The following is a 20,768-nucleotide window of genomic DNA, read 5'->3' as shown; positions in this document are numbered from 1 at the left end:
GGTGTAACTGAAGGAGGTAGGTCACCATGGCATGCCTTTGGGGTTTATTTATATTTTGTACTTGGTGAGGGAAAAAGTCTCTCTCTTTGCTTCCTGGTTGTGAAGTCCTGAGCTGCTTTCTTCCTCCACACCTTTCTGCTATGATGTTCTGCCTCACCTAAGGACCAAAGCAACAGAATTGGCATCTATGGACTGAGACCTCTGAAACCATGAACTCAAAGTAACCTTTTCATCCTCTATAATTATTCTTGTCAAGTCTTTTGGTCACCGTGGCAAAAAAGTTGACTAAAACATGGTCCCAATTAAGGTGATCCTTCCAGAGATCTCTTCAGAGAAATCAGCATGAGGGAAACTGCTTTGGACTCTCCAGATCAGTCCTCCCAGCTATATAACACAGAGGACCTATGTCGATGTTATTAGAAACAAAATAATTGCCCAAGTGAGTTCTGTCTGAATTCTTGACTCACACAGTTTTGATGTATGATAAAATGTTATTTCAACTGGTTTCAAGTTTTGTATAAAACAACACAGATCTAGAGCATATTACCTTCTTTTTCTAGTATGTTCCCATTGTTTCTTTTTTCCTTTTACATTTTTCCTTTTACATTGGTGCATTATAGGTAATCATGGAATTTGTTGTTATTTATTCATACATGCACAGAATGTAACAACATAATCTGGCCAATATCACTTCACTCTCCCTCCTTCCTCCCCTCCTCCCTCCCTTCCTCCTTCCTCTCCATCCTCCCTCATGTCCCTTTCCCCTAATGATTTGCCCTTGATTTTCAGAAATCCATAGCCTCCAATTATTTTCCTTTTTCCTCTCTAGCTTTCGCATATATAAAAAAATATGACTCTTGACTTTCCAAGTTTGGCTTATTTCGCTTAACATGATGGTCTCTAGTTCCATACATTTCCCTACAAATGACATGATTTCATTTTTCTTTATGGCTAAATATAACTCCATAGTGCATATATACCATGTTATGTTTATTCAATTATTATCTGATGGACACCTAGGCTGGTTCCATAGTTATTATGCCTCAATAAACATTGGTATGTATGTATCACTCTACATGATGACTTTAATTCTTTAGGATAAATACTGAGGAGTGAAATATGGTGGCTCCATGCCTAGTCTTTTGAGAATCCTCCATACTGATTTCCATAGTGGTTGTATTAATTTATAAGCCCACCAAGAGTGTAAAAGTGTTCCTTTTTCTCCATATCCTCTTTAGCATTTGTTATTTGTGTTCTTGATGACTGTCATTCTGACTGATGTGAGATGAAGTCTCAGTGTAGTTTTGATTTGCATTTCCTAATTACTCATGATGTTGACTTTTTTTCATAGATTTGATGATTTATATATCTTCTTTTGAGAAGTATCTGTTTAATTCATTAGTTCATTATTAATTGGGTTATTTAATATTTTTGGTGTTAAATTTTTGAATTCTTTATATATTCTAGATATTAGTCCTTTAAGAATAACTAGCAAAGATTTTCCCCATTCTGTAGGTTCTCTCTTTGCCTTCATGTTTCCTTTTCTGTGCAGAAATTTTTAACTTGATGTCATCCCACTTATTTACTCTTGGCATTATTTCGTTAGCTTTAGGGATCCTATTGAGAAAATTGTTGCCTATGCTATAAGCTGGAGTGTTGACACTCCATTTTTTTTCTAGGAGTTGCATAGTTTCTGTTCTAATTTCTTGGTTTTTGACCCATTTTCAGTTGATTTATGTGCAGGATGAGAAATAAGCATCTAGTTTCATTTTTCTACCCATGGACAATCAGTTTTCCAAGAGCCATTTGTTTAAAATGCTATCTTTGCTCCAATGTATGTTTTTGGCAACTTTGTTAAAAATCAAACCACTGTATCTAAGTGAGGTTCTCTCTGTATCTTCTATTCTGTTCCATTGGTCTGTGTGTCTGTTTTTGTGCCAGTAACATGCAGTTTTGTTACTATAGCTCTGCAGTGTAACTTGAAGTCCAGTATTGTGCTGCCACCAAAATTGTTTATTTGGCTGGGAATTGATTTGACTATTCTGGGTCTTTTTTTCTTTCAAATGACTTTTAGTATATATATATATATATTTATTTATTTTAAATTTCTAGTTCTCTGGTGAATGTCATTGGTATTTTCATGGGAATTGCATTGATTCTGTATACTGCTTTTGGTAATATGCCATTTTAACAATATTGACTCTGCCTATCCATAATCAGGGGAGGTCTTTCCATCTTCTGTGGCTTCTTCCATTTTTTCTTCAATATTTTATAGTTTTCGTTGTAGAGGTCTTTCACCTCCTTGGTTACATTTATTCCTATGGCCCTTCCTCCCTTCCTTCCTTCCTTCCTTCCTTCCTTCCTTCCTTCCTTCCTTCCTTCCTTCCTTCCTTCCTCCCTTCCATTTCTTTCTCCCTCCCTCTCTTTCTAGTTCATTTGTTCATTTGTTCTTTCTTTTTCTTGAGGCTATTGTGAATGGGATTATATTTCTGATTTATTTCTCAGCATTGTTTGTATAGAAAAGTAATGAGTTTTAAATGTTGATTTTGTAACTTGCTAGTTTGCCAAATTTGTTTATTAGGTCTAGCAGTCTTTCGGTACAGTTTATTTTTGTTTGTTTTTGTTTTTAATATTTTAAGTATAAGAGTATATCATCTGCAAACAGTGAAAAATAGACTTCTTTATTGTTTTTCTTTTCTTTATTTGTCTAATTGCTCTGGCTAGAATTGCTAGCACTACATTAAATAGGAGTGGTGAGAGTCGACATCCTTGTCTTATTACTGATTTTAAGAGAAATATTTTCAGGTTTTCTCCATTTAGTATGAGTTTGGCTTTGGGTTTTTCATATATAGACTTCATGATGTTGAGATAGGCTCTTTCTATCCCTAGTTTTATCAGTGTTTTTATCATAAATGGGTGCTGAATTTTGTCAAAGACCTCTGTTTCTGTTGAGATGACTAAGTAATTTTTGTCATTAATTCCATTTATGAGATGAATTACATTTGCATATGTCAAAACATCCTTGCATGTCTGGAGTAAAACAACTTGTTGACTCACATTATTTCCAGCATGGGAAGCTTTTCTTGATTTTCTTCCCATCTCATTGATTATCTTTCTTGGAGATTACTTTGCTGTTTTAAACACTGTTGAATTCTCATACCCCTAGGGTCAGTCTTGACTGTCTTCCTTTTCATCATGTATTTTGATTTTTGGATGATCTTAGCTTCATGGCTTCAAATGTAAATTGGTGTGCTGGCAAATCCAAAGCAAAATGAATGAAAATATGTGATATTAAAGATCCACTAGGGATTCTTATAGACCAGTCATACTAAACATTTTTCAAACTTAACTACTTATCTTCCCTTAAAGTTCTACCTCCTTTCAATATCCCTTATTTCATTGACCACAAGGCAATCATATTTATCATTCTAACTAGGTGCTTTTAAGATAAAAGGTGTACTATATTTGATTACAGGAACAAATCAGAATGAGAGAAACACTTTTCCTTTAATACTCAGAAAACAAATTTGGAAACACCTTTGATTGCTCAACTATTGCAATCACTATTTGATACAAAATTCTGTCTCTCAATTTTACTCAAATTCAAATTTTTAAACAAGACCTATATGTGATATATGTTCTACTTTCCATCCTGTCTCTTCTATATTTTTTACTTTTCTTCTCTCCGGTCAGGCTGCTCCGGGTACACTGATCTCCTAGCCCTATAGTATTTGGGTGGCTGTCCCTTTTGTCAAGAACTATTTTACAGATATCCTAGCTTGCTCTCTCAACTTTTTTCTTATATTTCCAGTGTCATCATCTCAATGAGGACTATCCTACTATCCTTTTTAAATTGCAGTGGGCACTTTTTTTCTTTCCAACAATTTTTTAAAATTTGTTCTTTTTAGATACATATGACAGGGTAGTGTATTTTGACATATTATACATATATGGAGTGTGGTTTATTCTAACTAGGATCCCATTTTGTGATTGTATATAATGTAGAGTTTCATTGGTCGTGTATTCATATAAGAATGTAGGAAACTTATGTAAGATTTGTTCTACTGTCTTTTCTATTTCTATCTCCCCTCCCTTACCTTCCTTCCTCTTTGTCTAAGTCACTGAATTTCTATTTTTTCCCATCCCCTTGTTTGTGTTAGCATCCACATATCAAATAGAACATTTGACCTTTGGTTCTTGGGGGATTGTCTTATTTAATTTAGTATAGTAGTCTCCAGATTCATCCAAGAAGTCATGAAGCCATTCGTTTTTATGGCTTAGTAATATTCCATTGTGTATACATATTACATTTTCTTTATCCACTCATCTCTTGAGGGACATCTAGGTTTGCCAAGTGAACCAGAAGAAAGAAAGCAATCAAATTACTAAAATCTGTGATGAAAAAAAAATATCTTCATGGATACTAGTGAAATAAGGATATTAATCAGAAAATATTTTGACAATTTATACTCCAGTAAAATAGAAAATCTTGAAGACTTTAACAAATTTCTAGAGAAATGTGACCTATCCAAATTGAATCAGGAGGACATGGAAAATTTACACAAATTAATTTCAAGCAATGAAATTGAAGACACTATTTCCATGTGCTTTCCAAAATAGTAGGAGACCTTCAATGATACATAAAATTATAAGAGGTTATGAGGGGCAAGGGGGAGGGGAAAAAAGGGAGAGAATTGAACAACAGCAGGGGAGGTAGAGAGGGAAGATGGGAGGGGAGGGGAGGGGAGGGGGGATAGTAGGGGATAGGAAAGGTAGCAGAATACAACAGTCACTAATATGGCATTATGTAAAAATGTGAATATGTAACAGATGTGATTCTGCAATCTGTATTTGGGGTGAAAATGGGAGTTCAAAACACAATTTGAGTCAAATGTATGAAAGATGATATATCATGAGCTATGTAATGCTTTAAATAATCAATAAAAAAAAAAAGAAATTGAAGACACTATCGAAAGCCTACCAACAAAGAAAACCCAGGACCAGATTGATTGTCAACCAAGTTCTACCAGATGTTCCCAGAAGAACACCAATTCTCCTCAAATTATTCCATTAAATAGAAATGGAGAGAACCCCTCCAAACTCATTATATGAAGTTAGTATTACCCTGATACCAAACTGGACAAAGACAAATCAAGGAAAGAAAACTTCAGACCAATATCACTGATGCACATAGATGCAAAAAATCTTAATAAAATACTGGCAAATCACATACAAAACACATTAACAAGGTAGTGCACCATGATAAAGTGGATTCCATCCTAGGGACGTAAGGTTCATTCAATAAATGGGAATCAATCACATAAATAGACTTAAAGACAAGAACCACATGATTATCTCAATAGATGAAGACAAAGTATTTGATAAATTATAATAAACATTCATGTTCAAAACCCTAGAAAAAGTAGGGATAGTAGGAAGATACCTCAACATTGTAAAAGCTATATATGACAAAGCCAAGGCCAACATTATTCTGAACAGAGAAAAACTGAAAGACTTCCCTCTAAAAACTAGAAAAAGACAGGGATGCCCTCTTTCACCACTGATATTCAACATAGCCTTAGAAACTCTAGCCAGAGCAATTAGGCAAAAGAAAGAAGTTAAAGAAATATGAATAGGAAAAGAAGAGCTTAAATTATCCCTATTTGCCAATGGCATGATCCTATATTTAGAAGACACAGAAAACTCCACTAGAAAACTTCTAGAGTTCATAAACAAATTCAGCAAAGTGGCAGGGTATAAAATTAACACCCATAAATCAATTGCATTCCTATACACCATGATGAATCAGCTGAAAGAGAAACTCGGAAAACTATCCCATTCACAATAGCTACAGAAAAAATAAAATACTTTGGGATTAATCTAATGAAAGAGGTGAAAGATCTTTACAATGAAAACTACAGAACACTAAAAAATAAATAAATAAATGAATTGAAGAAGACATTAGAAGACAGAAGGACTTCTCATGCCCAGAGCACATTTTAACATGAAAATACAATATCACAACATATTTTATAGATCAATTTAGATTATATTTGTGATTCATGAATTGGGACAACCTCTATTCTGCAAAATGGAATGTGAGTCACTCTGGGAACTAGAGCATCAGGCTTCGAAAGATTGGAAAAAAGGAAACCAAATGATAGATAAAAGCCTGATTGGTTAATATAAGGTTACCACAAGTTTCTTTCTTTGTTTGTTTCTTTGTTTCTTTCTTTCTTTTTTTCTTTTTAAGATTAAATCAGAGAGGATTTCATTATTTTGCTAACTTAGGTTTTTTTGTTTATAGCAAAAACCAACCGGTCTGTTTTGGGATCTATATGTTTCTTTAAGGCTTCAGTTTGATTATATGGCATTTAGTGCAAATGACTCCATTTTGGTTTGGTCCAGTCTGTTGAAGCCTAGTGTAGGAACTCACTCCAAGACAAAGGTCTCTCATAATTTTTGTTTAATTACGTGGTACATAATTTATTGTTTAGTTTTATTTTATCAGTTGTCAACTCATACATGCAAACTCTGTACATTCACCAATGCATTTGTAGGGTCTAATGTGGTACCTCACATAGACTTGGTACAGAGTATTTATTCCTAAGTAAAATATAAAGAAGTATTTTACACATAGGAGACAAAGGCCATAGGAATTGCATTGATCAAATCTAGGTATACTGACAAAATCACATTGATTATAAAGTTACAATAGGATTCTTTAATTTCTGAGCCAATATTGTTTGTTTTTCTCATGTAGTTAATGTCTTGATATGTGTGAATGCTATTTACATCTTGAGCAACATTTGTAAATTTTTAAAAGACCTATTTTGTGTTTGCTTTTGTATGGTTTATTCTCTATGAATAAAATTATTAGTAATGCGTACAGAGAAGTCAGAGATGTATGCAATCTGTTATAATATGCTTCCTGCTTGTCAGTTTTGTCAGCTTTGAGATGTGCTGTCCTGCACACATTTCTCCTGTTCTTTAAGTGAAACATTGAGCAAATTTTGTCTTTAACATTTATATAAAAACTTAAAATAATGTTCTCATATATAAGTTTATTAAAGAACATCAAATTGCTCTATCTTTAAAACAGAACCTCATCCTGAGTGCGAATAAATATTGCTCAGATCTCTACCAACATGATGATAGTCTTACCCTAGCAGCTGTTATCCCTTCATAACAGATTGACTAACATATAACTGGGCAATTTCTTAGTCATCATTTTAAATATAATCTTTTCTGAAAATATTCTTGGATCTGATTAAAATGTGTTCTGGATAAAATGTTCTATCATGTGGAAGGAAAACTAATTATTAATTTATAAAAGGGGCAATAATTTTGGCTTCATAATTGCTTTCTTTTTAATCTGTTTGCATTTATTAAAAATAAAGTAATTCATAAAATTAATTTTTAGTGCAGTGCAATTTTACAATATTCCTAAAAAGTGATTAAAAATATTGAAGAAACAATGTTCTTATTTTTATTTTTTATGTTACCACAGGTTATTTAAAGTATATGTCATATTAATAAATAAAACAATTTATTACTCATATTTATCCATTGAGACGTAGACAACTCTAATATCTTAGTTTAGGTTATCTACTTTTTTTTTTTTTTTTGGCTCTGATAGTAGTTTGTGCTTAACCTTATCAAACTGAATTGATGTTGTTGACTTTTTTATTTCTCCAACTAAACGGTAAACTCCTAATATAAAGTAATTGAGAAAATTTTAAAGATAAATACATTGATTAATGTACTATAGGTACTGTTAGTTAATCTAATATGTGCTGTTTAATAATGTATACATTGTAAAATGCACTTGCCTAAATTTTAAAAAAACATAATCGAGAACACATATAAACGCACAAATACATGTATAGACAGAAATGTCTTAAGATAGGCTGAGTGATGAAAAACTTACACAAAATAACACAAACTACATAATTCTAATTGTATACAGTTCTGTGACAATTCATCTCTGAGGGTGTTTTTCATATGATATCATATGATATCTCAGTGTTGTTTTGATTTGCGTTTCCCTAATTGCTAATGATGTTGAAATATTTTTTTCATATATTTTTTGGTGATTTATATATCTCCTTTTAAGGAGTGTAAGTTTAATTCATTGGCTCATTATTAATTGGGTTATTTGATTTTTTGGTGTTAAATTTTGAATTCTTTACATATTCTAAATATTAGCCCTCTGTCAAAAGAATAGTTAGCAAAGATTTTCTCCCATTCTGTAGGTTTGGTCTTTACTTTCCTGTTTCCTTTGCTGTGTATAAGCTTTTTAATGTGATACTTTCCCACTTATTAACACTTAACATTATTTCCTGAGTTTTAGGGGTCCTGTTGAGAAAATTCTTGCCTGTTCCTGTATGCTGGAATGTTGACCCCATATTTTCTTCTAGGAGTTGGATAGGTTCTGGTCTAATTCCTTGGTCTTTGAGCCATTTTGTGTTGATTTATGTGCAGGCTGAGAGACAAGGGTCTAGTTTCAATGTTCTACTTATGGATAACCAGTTTCCCCAGAGCCATTTTATAAAAGGCTGTCTTTTCTCCAGGGTAAGTTTTTGGCACCTTTGTCTATGAACAAATGACTGTAGATGTGCAGGTTTGTCTCTGTGACTTCTATTCTGTAACAATGGTCTAACATACTTTATTTATTCAATTGTCTCTTGCCCAATATCTGGCACTCCATGGTGGAACACAGAATTTTAAAAAGCAATATTTTTCACATCTCACATTGAATTTTCCAGAAATGTACAGAATATAGATTGACAACAGTGACAGGCACTAGACGTTTTGTATGTCAATTAACTTTCGTTTGGAATTTATAAGAATATTCTGTTTCATTATGTTTATATGGATATCAAATGGTATACAGAAGCAAAACACTCCATGTAATCAGTGATATAAACCATCCATTTGATAACTCAAGTCAGGCTGGGGTTTATTGTCAACTCTTGTCTATTCCAATATCAAATTTAAACTCAACCAACGAATCCTACCAATTTTGTCTCCTAAATGATTTTTAACATTTTCCCTCATCCATCAGCTCTTTCTTATTGTCACAGCTCTGCCTTAGACTTCTACTGACTTTCCTCTAGGTCATTTGAATAGTCTTTGTTTTCTCTGCCTTTATTCTGGCCTTAAATCTACTCGTATTCTTTCTCTCTCATTATACAGATCTTAGCTACTTTCCCTTTATCAGCAGCATTCTATTTCTGTATTCTAAGAAGTAGACATTTTTAGTATGCAATTTTCAACTGAATTAGAAGATAATTTTGCCAATTGTGTTCTAAGTGGCAGCCTAGTTTAGAATTAAAGGATGTGGGATCAGGAATAAGGAAAGTATTTTAATGCTAGTTGTCACTTTATTGCTTGATCTGAAAGTTCCAGATGAGATTCATAATTCCTCTAAGTATCAGTTTCCTCATCTATAAAATACGGATAGCAAAACTGCCACCTTCATGCTGTTTAGAGTAAGTACTACATTGGGCAACTAGGTAACAAATTGAAGGTGCTCATTTAACAAAGCTTCTGACATAAGTAAACCATAAATGCCAGCAACCAATAAGTTAACTTTGTTTTTTAAATTAAGAATGTAGAGAAAGGTTTAAACTCATAGATAATTTCAATTCTTAAAAAGTTTACTTTGACCAACTTAAATGTGCAAGTATAAAAATAACTAACTTCAAGTATGAACATTCACTTTTCTTTGTACTTCTTTTAGCTGAATCTCTGAAATATTTTGCCCTAGAAACTCATTTTACAATAGTTTTAAGACACTTCTAAAATTCTTGCAAGTAACTCTTGACCTTAAAAGTGAAAATATGTGGTGAATCGCTACTCCTGATTTCTGGTTGAATTATTCAGCCAAATGATAGATAATTTCATTTCATCAGGATTACCTAATGAGCAGATAATATATCTTTAGGAATAAAGCTTACTAAGCTTCTATTTTATTTATTGAGTGTGGGCTTTTAAGTAGTTGTTTAAAGATAGCACTTAAATTAATAAAATGTGACTTTGGGCCTTTCTCATGTGAAGTTCATACAGATTCACAACAGTTACATGGTTATAAAAACACTATTAAAAGAGCTTGTTTGGAGATTTTAGCAGATGAGCACAGACACTCTAAAGTCCTCTTTTCAACAAGTGCTCAGCTTCTGAAAGGACACATGGAGCACAGAAGAAAGAAAGGACACCCACCTGAGCCAGCCAGATTAGTAGCATCAGGCTTGACGATCAATGGGGTGACTGATGTCAGAGTCAGATTACCTCACATCCATGACCAAATGAACCCCTATGTTATGTATAACTATAATCAGCTAATAAATATTAAAAAATACTATAAAGAACAATTTTGAAAGAAATCATGGTAGTAGTTCCTTTTGCTTTATTGATTTAGTAGCATCAGAATTAAACAACATTAAAGATTTTCAAATCAGAAAAAGATGAAGTCTCTCGCATGGGGTGGGGAGGGCCAGCTCCTTCAAGCAATTATTTTATTTTTTTAATGTTTTTAATTTTAACCATAGTGCACATATTCAAGGAAAATGTCTTTGAAAACAAAACCCCTGAAGTGTATATTTGGGATTGTGATAAGGCAACTAAAGACATGAAACCTCAGGTATCCTGCTTTAAGTCGATAACTCCCCCGGGAGATGGAGAATTGCTGGTGGATCTGTGTACAGACTGTATATAGCGTCATTTTTACAGAAACCCCTTTGGCGTGCATAAGGAATCACTGTGTACAAATCGGCCAAGTGCTTCTGTAGATAATGTCTGTGGAGTAAATATTTGACAGGCCATAACTTGAGTCTATTGCCTTGCCTTTATTACATGTAAGTTTTGAATCATGTGACCAGTGATTTGGGTTTTATTTTGTATTTGCAGGGTTTGCCATTAATAATAATTAACGCCCCTCAATGGAACACTCCCATTTGTACCTCGACAGATGCAAATGTCCCTCTTGTTTGTCCTTCACCCCTTTTGGTACACTTAGAAGATGATTTCCTTTTTCATTGATGGTACTATTTCTTAGTGTTTTAAATTGGAACATATCTTGCCTCATGAAGCTTTAAATTATTATTCTGAGTTTCCCAGAGGAAGCACTCTCGTCTAACCTTTGTTTGGAGTCGTGCACCAGGCGTACTGTCCTGCCCACACGATTTTCTGTTGCACCTCGTAGCGGAATCTGCATATCATCATCCTTCCCACCTGGAAGTGTCTGGATGCTTACACCAATAAATTTTATAACACACTTAAAAAAAATAGGGACAAAATCTGTGAATCTGTGTATGTTTAAAGCAACTTTATTTGCCATGTAAAATGCATTAACATTTTGAATTTTATTGCTTGATCTTAAACAAATGTTTTTATTTTGACAATGGTATGAAAAACTGAGTTATTTCTAAGAGTAAAAAATGCACTCTTCTAAAGTTGGTTTATAACAACTCATATATTTTTTTTTTTAAAGAGAGAGTGAGAGAGGGGGGAGAGAGAGAGAGAGAGAGAGAGAGAATTTTAATATTTATTTTTTAGTTCTCGGCGGACACAACATCTTTGTTGGTATGTGGTGCTGAGGATCGAACCCTGGCGGCAGGCACGCCAGGCGAGCACGCCACCGCTTGAGCCACATCCCCAGCCCCTCATATATTTTTTTAAAAAAAACATTATACTAAGTTATTTAAAGCTTGTTACAGCAATGATTCTCTAATTTGTTCAATTACATGATTTTTAATTGCTCAGCATTTAAAATAAGTCAAGTTTAATTAAAGAATAAATTTTACCTCATATCTATTCATAGTAACCAAACGTACACTTAAAAATCTAATGTGGATAATGTAGCCATAAGTATGGGTGCAAATAAGGATTGTTAACTAATATTTACTTAAACTCTATCTCTGAGTTATCTCAGATTATTTTGTCCAGTTAACAACTTTGACCTAAAAAAGCTTTTCAACTAAAAATTTATAGGAGGCTTTATCTTATTTCTTGACTGTTATTAAAGTCTTTCACAAGTACTGGTCCTATGTTCTCTATAGTAGCTAAAATTCAACATATTAAATGTATGTAACATAGGAGTTTAAAATTTCATAACGAGTATTTTTTCACTTAGGAACAATATTCATAGGCAGTATGTATAGTAGTGTTAACCCAAACTACATGGTAAAAGGATTTTTTAATACTTTTACATCTTTGTATCTCAAAGTGATTTATCTCAACTCACAACAGCCAAACTACTTGTAATGTTTATTATATTTATATTATACCAGATGTTTTACTAAAGGAAAGATCATTTGGTTGATTCATCATTTTTATTCCTTGAAAGAATAATATCAGTGCACCTTTTGTATAAATCTTTAGTGTGGAAAATTGCCAAACTTTTGAATTTCTACTCTATGGAAATCTGTGCACTTAAAAAAAAGCAAGTAGTTAGATACTATATGAACATAATATCAATGGGTAACAATTGTTGTTTTTAATATAGCTAATTCTGCTGTAACATTTTATAAAATATATTTTAAATAATATATTTTAGATTATTTTATTTGATGAGGAATAATGACTAAGTTTACTTAATATAAAATATATTCCAACAATCATAGACAAATTTTCAAAGATCCAGGAAAGCAGAGGATGAAAAACTCAAGGTCTAGAAACTGGCTAACCTAGTTTTTTCTGTTATTGTGGAACCTCAGGCAATTTTGTTAATATGTCAAAATTTAATGTTCCTCATTTTCAAAATAAGCATAAAAGGCATACATTATCATAAGGTTTCCTCACTTAAATAAGGTATCATGTTAAATGCCTGACAGAACAATTATTACAAAGTTGAATTTCTTTTCCTTACTATTTCATGAAAAAAACAGATTATAAAATAAGAATATTAAAAGTAATAGGCAAGCAAATATCTGAGCACAAGCAATTGTAGACTGTTTTATCATTTAGTAACAGTTGTAATTGGCCCTTTATTCCTGTATTCCTAAGTTTCAACTGTGTTCCTTTCCTGGAACAAGCAAATAATAGTCACTTTGAACCATGCACGTATTCAAAAATAATTCAAAAAAGTACTTAAGTTAATTATTCTGCAGCCAGACTTAGACATCCAAGGTATCACTGACGTTTCTAATTATGCAATTTGCATTTACATTTCTCCCTTTCTAGAAACCAGTATCCTCAAAACCTGGGTGTAGTGTTCCTATTCAGTCACGAGTTATATCAGTTGACCTATTCTCTGCAATTTCTATGATACTCATCATACAATATGCTGGAGGAGAGTTAAGCTCTCCCAATAGTAGTTAGCATTTATACCCTTTGTGTTTTGGAGATAAAAATAACTATTAAAATATTGAGTTTCTATAACATATTTGTTCATACTGTTCTGATTTTTGTATTGTTGAGTATTTTTACAATTTCTGTTTAATCCAAAAACTGCCTTTCCCCAAATTTCAGCTGTAAGCTCTCTTGACGTTTTGTCACAAATAATACTGATCCTCTTAAAGGTAGACAAGCTACTATAAATCCTATTTCTACATTGAGTGGGGGCTCCAACCAGTCCATTTGGTCTAAATAACCATTTGGATATGACGGTCCTAGGCCTGTATCTGCTGAGGAAATGCATCCTTTCTGTCAACAAAGACTGCCTCTACATTCTTCTTCTTCTTCTTTGGTTTTTTGGTGTTTTTTGTTTTGTTTTTGGTGGTTTTGGGGATTGACCCCAGGGCTTAGTGCATGCTAGGCCAGCACTCTACCAACTGAGCTATTTCCCCAGCCCCCTGTGTCTGTCTCTATGATACAAATGAGCTTTCCTTCTTTCTGACCTGGTTTGCACTTCTCCCTGAGACTGAAGCCCAGGCCATCAGCTAGTCTGCTTGGATGCTTGACAACCTACAGAATGCACATCTGTAATCCCAGCAACTCACAAGGCTGTGGCAGTAATATGGCAAGTTTGAGGCTACCCTCAGCAACTGATCAAAGCCCTAAGTAACTTAGTGAGATCCTGTCTCAAAGTAAAACAGAAAGAACTGGGGATGTAGCTCCGTGGTAATATACCACTTGTACCAGAAAAACAAACAAACAAAAAAGTGTGTTTTTTTTTTTTAAAGATCATAGTTGCTTCTAAGTGGAAGATGAAAAAAAAAAATAATTCCACCAATTGATAAGTGAAGGACATGGAAATAAATTTTGGGATCACCAATCTTCTATGTCACATGCAGAGAAGTGTTCAATGTGATTTATTAGCTTATGAAAAAATAGAAAGGTAAGAAATGTGAAGCTTTTATAATGTCCAACACATGGATTGATATTACTACTCTCACTTGGCTTTATTTACTTGATCATATGCCTTGCAAGGTATGTGAGAGAACTGCAAAGTCTTGTGACTTTTGTGTGTCTGATTAGATGAATGTCAATTTGGTATACAGCATTATGAAAAACACCCTCAGAGATGAGCATGGCTAAAAACAAAATATTTCAATATATTGTAGGTTAAAACCATAGGTTGAAAATGATAAAATAATTAGATAAAATGATAAAATACCTTATCTAATTTTGGACTGCAGAAAGGCTATTATGGAAATTATTCCAACAATTCGATATTTTGTTCATTATTTTCCTTTGAAAATAGCAAAACAGATCTCATAAAATTTGAAAATCTTTTAAGCAGATGATTTCTCATTTAATATTATATTTCTCAAAAAATGAAAGAAATATTGTTTATTGAGAACCAGTAAATACAAGGTACTATGATAACCAGTTTACGTCTTATCCCAGCATACATATTTGATCCCCAAATATGAAGACTTTTTTTTTTTGCTAAATAATTGCTTCCCAGAGAAGCCCCAATAATTCCTGCCTCCTAGAAATTACATCCTTTGTAGTCCAGTTTCACATTGTATTGGAGTTGGCCTAGTAACTAATAGCTTATTGTGAAAGTGACATTATGTCACTTCTGAGTTTAGGTTATGAAAGACTGGTCTCTGTCTTGTGCATTCTCCGTATGAATTGCTCCATGGACCTGTAAAGAGGTCCTTGTAGCACAGAACTGGGAAAGGCTCCAACCAACACTCAGAAAGTGAGGCTCTTGGAATCTGATCCTTCAGCCCCAGATAAGCCTTGAGATGACTGTAGCTCAAGTCAACAGCAGCCTGACTGCAACCTCATGAGAGACCCCTAGGTCTTTACAGTTCCTTGCTTTTTCTTAAGAAATGAAGTGAAAAGATGATTCATGTTCTTTATAAGAATGCTTTCGGGTAGCTGTTACCATCCCTACTTTTCATTTTAAGGTATTAAAGTTTAGTAGTTACTCATTACACGTGGCTAATAAATTGATACTTAAAATCACCTACGTCTAGTTCCAAATTTGTGTTCCAAGATATCATCTTTCTTGTTATGCAATTTCCTTACTGAAATGTCAAGTGTTTTTAGAAGAAAACTGGGATGATGATTCAAGCTTCTTGTTCTCCAAGAACAGAATGCACACTCTCCAGAATAGGAGATGCCTATTGGAAGTAACATCAGTTAGTTTCCTCAGAGATTGATCCTAAAGTGGACAAAAACATAGTGCACACTTATCATAGTTACAATATTTTGTACAAATGTTGTATTTTCTTCCTAATGATTTAGAAATGTGAGAAGAAGTTTGGGGATTTTCTTCACCTCCACTTGATGTAGAACACAAAATATCACTCATATCCATGTTCTTTCATTTTCCTTTCTGAGGAGGCACAGCTTTATAGAAAGATGATATGTTTGGAATCAGACAAATTGGGCTTAGAACTTCACAGCTCAGTATTCTCTCTGAAACTCAATTTCCACATCTACAAAGTGTGGCTAGTAATCTTAGCATTAGGTACAACTTTGAGGATTAAATAGAGATTTAAAGAATATTAAACAAATGGTGTATAAGTTCACAATTCTGAAATCCAAAATGCTTTGAAAATAATAGACCTATAAAACCTGAATAATATAGAGTAAATAATATATTTGTCATTTCAACTGTTTTGATGGCTTAATTACAAATTATAGACCAAGACTCCAGAGGACATGTGAACTAAGACATGGTATATGCACTATTTAACTTTATAAAATCCTGCAAATCCTGAATTTAAAAAAATCTGGTCATAATGTTTCAGAAAAAGTTTATGGGTACATTATTATTATAAGCAAGTATAATTAGAATCAAGATTAAAACTTCTATATAAATCAAGAAGCTCCTAGAGATAGTGATACTCTTTATTAAGTTTTACACTGAACTCTCAAGATTTATGTTAAAACACAACTGACTTGAAGTGGCAAATTATCTCTATAAGTGGCAATTGATAAAATTAATATGACCTTTTTAAGGTGGAAGAAATTAATTTACAGAAAGGTATATGTAATTTAAGTGAAATTAAATTAAAAATTAAGATCACAGTTGAGATTAAGAATCTTTAATTTACTTGCTTTGTGTTTACCTCCTTGATTAGACACATTCTTTTTTTACCTCAAGTATTTCAGGAAATGATCAATTTTGCAAAAGCTTCTCATTGGTAACAAGAAAACAAGAGCTTGTCTTTTTTACATATTCTTATTCAAGTTAATGTACTTCAGTTAAAATTTTGGAGGAACAACATTGGCATATGCCTTTTATATTTGCCATTTGTTTACATAAATTTCCTCAAGTAGATAGTTTGAAAAAACTATCATATGTAAGAAAATATAAACACAAATGCAAGCAGACAAATCAATGCTTGTTAGCCATTTAGTGGTTTGAAATAAATTCATGGTAGAAGTAGAAGTGATTATATTATCTTAATGTTATAAAATATTCATTGTTTACATTATATTGTGTGTTTTAGTATTTACACATCATCATTTAGATGTTTGAGGTCAAATTTCACTTAGCAAATATTACTTTCCATTTTTAATGAACTATGTCATTTTACCTCTGACTTTCAGTTGACATAAGCAAAATTTGAAACACTTGTCATTTTAGTTTTTTATTCCATAAGCACATTTACATCAGTGGCAGGCAAAACTTTGGATTCTTTTTCTTGTGTTAGAAGATTTGCCTTTCTTGCTATACTATTGCTGCAAAGTAAAAGGAGAGCCTGTTATGGTTTAGATATGGTGTCCCTCAAAATCTCACATGTAAGACAATGCAAGAAGGTTTGAAGAAGAAATTATTGGGTTATACCCTTATCCTAATCAGAGAATTAATCCCTGATAGGATTAACTAGGTGGTAACTGGAGGCAGGTGGTGTCTGGCTAGAGGAATTGGTAATTAGGGTTGTGGCTATGGGGTATATATTTTGTATGTGGAGAGTGGAGTGTCTCTCTCTCTCTCTCTCTCTCTCTCTCTCTCTCTCTCTCTCTCTCTCTCCCTCTCCCTCTCTCTCCTTTCAGATCATCATGTGAGCTGCTTCCATCTGCCACACTCTTCTGCCATGATGTTCTGCTTCACCTCAAGCCTTGAGGAATAGAACCTGCTGTCTGTGGAGTGAGACCTCTGAATCCTTGACTCACCAAATAAACTCATCCTCCTCTACAGTTATTCTGGTCAGATCCTTTATTCACAGCAGTGAAAAAGCTGACTAAAACAGAGCCAAAGGTCTATGTTGTTTCAGTGTGAGAAGACAGTACAATACAGTCATAATTTAGAGTTTATGTGTTCTCCCGTCAGCAGACTTAACATAATATATATCACTTGCCCTTGTATAGAGTATTTTAGGTAACATCTACTTTCATATATTTTTCTAACTTCAAACAATAAAACATATATTAAAATACCAAATATAAAGAGTATTTGAGTTATTTTCCGTTTTGGAGACCTATTGCTGAGTTGTTGAGCTTGCCTAGTTATTTATTTTCTATTTTTGGTTTATTAGATCTTGTGTGAGTATGTATGTGTGCTTGTTATAACCCAGAGACTTATTTACTAAAGTTAGAAACATCATGCAATTTATTTAATTCCTTCAAGCTTTTCCATTTATAGTTGTGGAGTAGTTATATTAGCACATTTATGGAAATGCTACATTAAGTGTATCATATTTATTGGATATAAATTCATCATTTATTGCTAACATTAATTTATCTTTAAATGAAGTAAATATTGTGGCAACATATTTAAATTAATGTAAAACAATCTAATGAAAGTTATTTTTTATTCATTTCTAACTATATAAATTATAACTGAGAAAGTGTTAGTATGTATTTTCATTTATTTCTTAGCCATTTTCTTTGAAAATCCTAAGGAATATACGCACACCCAGTTTGGGCACTGAAGACAGGAACAGTTGCCTTATCCCACTAAGGGCTCTGGGTCATATTCCTTTTGGGTCACACTGGTGTGATCTGCTTTGTTTGGATATCATAAAGCTTTCTCACCTTAAAAAGGAAACACACACTAGGATCCCTTTATAGAAATTTAGATTCCAGATGAAAAACAACTAAAATTCTCTGTTTTGTATTTTACCAATTGTTATATTGGATGAATTATCTAAGGTACTGATAATCTATACATTATTATCTTCATCTGCTAACATTGGGCTCTGCCTCTTATTAAATCAGGCAAAAAACCTGAACTTTTCTTTAAGCAGCTTTAAAGTTTTGCACAAGTGATATGTGCTGCATTCTTAGAAGTTTTCTTAATTTTCATTAATCTTTGTGAAAGATTTATTACTTTTTTAGGCATGTTGAATTATACTACATTTATTTTCTTGGAAGAACAATCTATAATAGCAAGGTGTTCATTGATGATTTTTCCAAAATGGAAAAACACTATCTCTGGTATTTAGATTTTTTTTATTATTTATTGGGTTGTTATTGTGTTATCAAGGGGCTGAAAAACAGATGTTTCATTGTTACAAGTTAAATGAACAGGTGCCTTTCAATAGTAAAATAAAAGTTATTCTTTAGCGCCTTCTCAGGTATGATCCTTATTGTTTTTTTAATTGCATAATGGAAATTTTAATCTTTATAGCTCAGTTTAAAGTAGTTTTAAAGACAGAACACATTTAAAGGTTGGAAAGACTCAACTACCTGTATTAGGGATTTTTACACTTAAATTACTGAATCCTTTCTCCGAAGAACTTGCGTGTCATTTCTTGAAATAATACTGCTTCTGAGGTAATTACATGAAATACGTATTTATGCTTATGATTTCTTAGCATTCACTGGGCTATTTGGTTAGGATTATTTTGAAATTTTAGGAAACAATTTTAAAATATAATGCCTCCATTCAGATATGGCAGAACATGGTAAACCCTTATTTTTCAGACGAACAAAAGTATTTAGGCACTCAGAACATTACCAAGCAAAACTAAATAAAGACTTTAAGAGGAATCTTCTTGGAAGGGTTCCACTGCTTCTGTGAAGACGTGAGTCTCTCTAATTATGGGAATGGAAAAGAATAAGGAGAGAAATTTCCAAAAACTCTAGAATGTTGTTGCAAAGAGAAATAAAATTTGTCCCTTTGAAAATGATAGGAATAATTTTGGACATAATTTGCTAATTATAGCCAGTTGATATTATTGGTGGCATACTGACTAGCAGAAGGCACAGCTACAAGGTGTTCAGTGCTATGTACTCCCACTAAGCTAATTAATCCACCTCCTGGCTCTATCCCTGTGTTGCATTTTCAGTAGAAATAGATCCAAGCCTTTATTTCCATTGATTACTCAATGTTCTAACACCTGAGCACCAAGCTCAGCATGGAGATTAGACAGAGTTGACAGCACTTGTTACACATTTCCCACATTCTTTTCCATTAAATATAATAGTTTCATAAACTCTGCTAGAATGACATTTGGTGACAGATCGTCAGTGCTGTCATTTCAGCATTAAAATAATCAATTCATTTATCAACTTTAATTATCTTGCTTTTCCTACTCTAATATTAACTGAAATTTGGAATATAAGAAAAGAAATGATGCCGAATCATATTAGTATCTATTTTTCTCCTTGGTGAATTGAACTGGTGGAAACAGATTTATTAGTTTTGTATCACTTATCAGTGAGGATATGTTCTGATAAACAGATGATATCTTGTTATGCAAAAAACAGTGTATACACACATAGACACTGATAGACACATATGTATGTAATAACCTATTACTCCTAAGGCTGTGATGAAAAAACATGAGATTAAATCAAACACAAAAGTAAGCAATCAAGAGACACATTAAACATGAAATGTCTGAGACTGCTGCTGTCATTGCATGGCATATTGTTTTGCAGTACACTATTTTTTAATATAAATAAGAGTATATTCTAAAATAATAGACATAATTTAGTAATGCATAAACCAGTAACAGTCATCTATTATCATGCACTGTACATAATTGCACATGCTATATTTTTATATGACTGATAGTGCTGTAGACTTGTTTTATACCAGCATCACCACAAACATGTGATCACAAACATGTGTAAAGCTATGACATTAGGATGGCTATGACAGCACTATATGATAGGAAGTCTAGTGATTATAAGCTTACAGAACCACCATCGTATATGTGGTCTGTGTTTGATCAAAACTTTGTTAGGTTGTTCATGACTATGTTATAAATCTAGCTTAAAATGCATGAAAAATATGTGTGTGTCATCTAAAATAATTATGATCATTTTGGTGATGCCTTAAGATAGTACCATTTATGGGTTGGAAGCCATTTGGGAGTTTAAATATAGTTTTGTAAAGTACAGATTTATATAATATTTGAATTTTCTCAGAAGGATGTAAAGTATAAATATATAAGAGTGATGTTCCC

The 20,768-nt window shown here is 32.9% G+C and overlaps 1 long non-coding RNA gene across 1 annotated transcript in view; it reads left to right on the top strand.

The window, feature by feature from the left end:
- LOC308645520 overlaps positions 1–18,976 on the top strand; it is a 78,905-nt gene extending 59,929 nt beyond the window's left edge. The window contains exon 3 of the long non-coding RNA XR_014021228.1: positions 17,407–18,976. This is a non-coding gene — a long non-coding RNA (uncharacterized lncRNA). The remainder of the gene's footprint in view (positions 1–17,406) is intronic.
- Positions 18,977–20,768: the final 1,792 nt, after the last annotated feature.

Source organism: Spermophilus citellus (assembly GCF_964194105.1).
Source record: "Spermophilus citellus genome assembly, chromosome: 3".
Classification (NCBI taxonomy): Eukaryota; Metazoa; Chordata; class Mammalia; order Rodentia; family Sciuridae; genus Spermophilus; species Spermophilus citellus.
Note: the sequence above shows the minus strand (reverse complement) of the source record. Positions and strands in the feature narration are given on the sequence as shown.